This window comes from Lathyrus oleraceus, chromosome 3, assembly GCF_024323335.1.
Source record: "Lathyrus oleraceus cultivar Zhongwan6 chromosome 3, CAAS_Psat_ZW6_1.0, whole genome shotgun sequence".
Taxonomy (NCBI): Eukaryota; Viridiplantae; Streptophyta; class Magnoliopsida; order Fabales; family Fabaceae; genus Lathyrus; species Lathyrus oleraceus.
The window spans coordinates 142,024,826-142,029,212 of NC_066581.1; positions in this window are offsets into that span (position 1 = coordinate 142,024,826).

A 4,387-nucleotide genomic window follows, 5' to 3' on the forward strand; every position below is an offset into this window, starting at 1 on the left:
GGCAGAACTTCGAGGTTGAAAGAGTTTCATCGTTGGCTTACCACCAGGAATTTCGGTCCGACAAAAGGACCGCACATGTGTCTGAAAACTATAAAGGAAAGAATCCTATGACGAGATCCCAGTGGAGAAGGGAACAAAGAAGGAGAAAATCCAAAAGAGAAGCTGGCGAGATGGACTAAGCTGAATCAAGTACCAACGCGATGGTGAAGAAAAAGGATGGCCCTAACTTCACCAAAAGAGATCCCAAGATTTCAAGTAAGACGACCAGAGAAAATCAGATGGCTGCCGAAGATGAGTTATTAACTGACAACTTCGACTTTGGTTAAGAGGATTCCTTAGACATTTTAGTCGGAGTAGTATCCGTAATGCCCAGAGAATTCGATCGGATCACCGAAGTCGATGATAATGACAGTACCACCGAGAGGGAAATGGTCGTTTACAAACCGGTCTGTTACTATGTAATGAAAATGGATGTGTCGAGGAGAAAAATGCTTTTTTCGAAAGACCCAGTGACACCATGAAGAGCCACCTAAAACCTCTTTTCATCACCGGAAAAGTCGAAAACATCCCAGTTAATAAAATACTGGTAGATTGTGGAGCAACTGTGAATTTGATGCCTCATCGCATGCTGGCGAAAATTGGCGAATATGACACTGATGCCAAACATCATAATATGGTGTTAACCAATTATGAAGGCAAAGTAGGTTCCACCATGGGGGCTATCCAAGTCAAATTAACTGTGCGAACGGTCATTGGGTCAACAATGTTCACGATTGTGGAAATGACGACAAACTACAACATGTTGCTGGGAAGAGAATGAATCCATGGAGTTGGAGCCGTCCCATCTTTGATGCACCATAGGATTATAATTTGGCGCCCAGATGGCATCGTCGAAAATATAGAGGCAGATCAGGGATACTTTAAAACCCCTATCAATCATGTTGGCAGGCGCCAATTTGACAAGCAATTAGCCACTATAGCTCCTTGTGATTCGGCTGAGTTTGCATTCACCCCTGATGACAACGCCTACTGTTCCTTATTACTACACCCCCACTATGGTTTCCAGTGGGACAGGGAGGTAGTAGGTGAAGACAACTTCAGATATTTAGGAGTATCCGGAATTGACCCCACATAGTGGGGAAGTGAATTCAGTGATGATGATTGAGTTTGCAGCTTTAAAGAGCATTTCGGCTTACATAGCCGAAAGCAAGAAACAATTGGCCTTAGAGGCCGAAGTAAAAAATATGGCTGTCGAAGCCAGTGAAATTTCTCCACCAGTAGGTCCCGGGAAAGACTTTGACCCAAGACCACCTGACGAAGGTCAATATGAAGAGCAAGACCAGAGGCTTGATGTGATCTATGATGACGAACCTTTGGGTTTCGAGAAGGACCCTCTAGTAATAAATATTAAGATGTTGGCTCAAGATCCCCTCGAAGAAGTGGACTTAGGAGAGGGGGTAGCAAAAAGGCCAACTTACATCAGCGCCAACATTCATCCTCAACTCAAGATCGAATTTGTCCAGTTGCTGAGAAAGTTTAAAGACTATTTCGCATGGGACTATGATGAAATGCCTGGTTTAAGCAGGGAGCTGGTTGAATTGAAACTGTCGATCAAACTTGGAAAGAAGCCGGTGAAGCAAAATCCAAGACGATTTGCTCCAGCAATACTGTCGAAAATCAAGGAGGAAGTTAAAAGACTTCTCCGTTGTAACTTCATTTGTACTGTCAGGTATGTCGAATGGTTAGCTAACATTGTGCCAATTGTGAGAAGAATGGTACGTTAAGGGTTTGCATAGATTTTAGAGATTTGAATACTGCAACCCCAAAAGATGAATATTCAATGTCGGTGTGTAGCGGGGTATTCGTTACCATTAGAGATATTGACTAAATCTAAGGTAAACCATACAAGTCGAGTCGCCACCGCACTTCTATTTATCCAAAGGAATGGTTAGAAAGCGAACAAAAACCTAAAAGTTTTATCAAATCAAAAACTAGTAAAAATGTCAGAGATCTGGGTAAGGGGGTTGGTTATGCAATGGGAAGGTTTTAAGCACCCAAAACATCCTAGGTACTCCTAGGGAGCCCTTTTCATATTTGTTGTAAGGTTGGTATTTTTGTGAAAATTTATTTGTGCAAACAATGATTGAAGAGATGAGAAGAGAAGATACAAGTTTATTTACATTTTGTGTTTGGATGGATAAACTCATTGCCTACGTACCATCTTAAAAAAGATTAGGATCAAAACCTCGTAGTTTGGGGTAAAAATCTCAAAATGAGTTAGTGAATTGATTGGTCCAAAAGCCTTAAGGTCTTTTGTTATCCAAGGGAGAAAACTCAACCTAAAACCACAAATCCACCATGTGAGGATAGCTTCAACATGCTAGTGAGGGGTTAACCCTATAAAAAGCATGGAAGACTCATTGTCCATCACTAAGGATATAGGTGAGCATTACATCTACCTCAAGGATAACTCAAACCTAATAGCTAAGGGTTATGAAAAATTTGATTTGAGAAGATGGCCATTGAAACCACAAAAAGACATTTGAATGAGTTATATTTACCAATGAAAAGTATATACAAAATATGGTCAAAATTGACTTAGAAGTTCAATTCAAAATAAGTGTTATGAAAAGAAAGTTTGAAAATCAAAATCATAAGGCTTAGGTTTCTAATGTTTGAAAATAAATGTTAAATGTTTGCACAAAAAGTTTTGGCTTGGGTTAGAGTGGAGAGAAGAAGAAGAAAGGCTAAAGTCCTAATCATACAAGAGGTAAGGGATAAGAGAACAAGACCACAAATGGAGTTCCTCTCTTGATATCATATTGATGATCCAAGTAGCTCCCATCCTTTGGAATATGCAAGCAAAATAATAGTAAGCTCAAGCAATCAACAATCAATTTAGCTCTTGGAAAGTTCTTCAATGGCTCTTAGATCTCTCTCTCTCTTAGAAGCTCAATGGCAATGGTTCCTCACTTAGGCTCAATATTGGGATCCCTAGCACAAGAACACACACATTAAAAAGTTCTATCAAACAATCAAGAATGAACAAGAAAGAGTTTTAGAGATTGGTCCTTTCAAAGCTCTTCTTCAACATTTATAGCATTCTAAAGGCTCAATGCCTAGTTGCTCTTTGACTTTTATAGCACTCTAAAGGCCCAATGCCTAGTTGCTCTTTGACTCCAAATTTGCATAGGGAAAGTCCTAAAGTCTAAGTCCATTTGTCCATTTCTTTGCATTTGGTCACCAACAATCAAAACACAAACATAATGACAATAATATATACACAATTATGTGCTCAAGTGAGCAAAAGGCAAATTGCATAAACATAAACATGTGCTCAAGTGAGCAAAGGGAAAAGCAAATGAATAATATGTGCAAGAATAGTAAATTGCATAAAAGTAAAGAGCAAGAATTTAATGTTAATAGTCAATGGTTAATGTTAGTAGTTAGTGTACCATAAGGCAAATTTAGCGCTATGTTAAGCAATCGTAATTGGACTTATGTAGAAGTCACAACTATCTGAGGCCGGTCAATAATAATATAGGCAACAACACAAGTTAGATGTCTTGGTTAATGAACCAAGTTCCAACAACTTGCCATGCCAAAAAGAAGAAGAGAAATGATCTTGTATTGGTTTAAGTCCTTTGCATGATTTAGGAAGCAATCTATCCTTAATGCAAAGTCATTCACTTGATCATTTGATTAACATGAATTAGATTTGAATCAAGGAAGATTAAACCTCCCTAATCAATGCTAACTTATCAACCTTTAACTCATTGATCCAAAAGAAGAGAAGAAGAAGAAGAAGAAGAAGAAGAAGAAGAAGATGGATAATGGATAAGGGAAATGAAAGGAATAAAGTGCATTAAAATAAAATGGAATATACCAATCAACAAGTGTTGACCAATGACATTGAAGATCATGGTCAAACAATCAAAAACAGAAGTGGGATGAAGATTGGAAGTCAAGAAATAAACAAAATATTTTTGGCATTTTTAATATTTGAAAATAAACTTGAATTAAAATATTAAAGAAAGGTCAAACTTCAAAATCACTTCAAATCAACTTTGGAAAGTCCAAGTGATTTATCCCAAGTTCAACAAGGTCAAACAAAGTTTGACAAAAAATTTCAGCATTTTTAAAAGTCAGAAACTATTTTTAATCAATTAAAAATGAATAAAAATAACCTAATTGAACTAAAATCTCAAATAAATCTCAAATCAATTAAAAAATTGATGAGAATATTTTTCATAGATCCATCATCATTCAAATAGGTTGGGATTTTTTTTTTTGCATTTTTTGAATATCAAAAACTATTTAAAACGAATTAAAATAACCAGAAAAGAGAAAATTCACAAAAAATATCAAATGATAAAATAAAAAATAT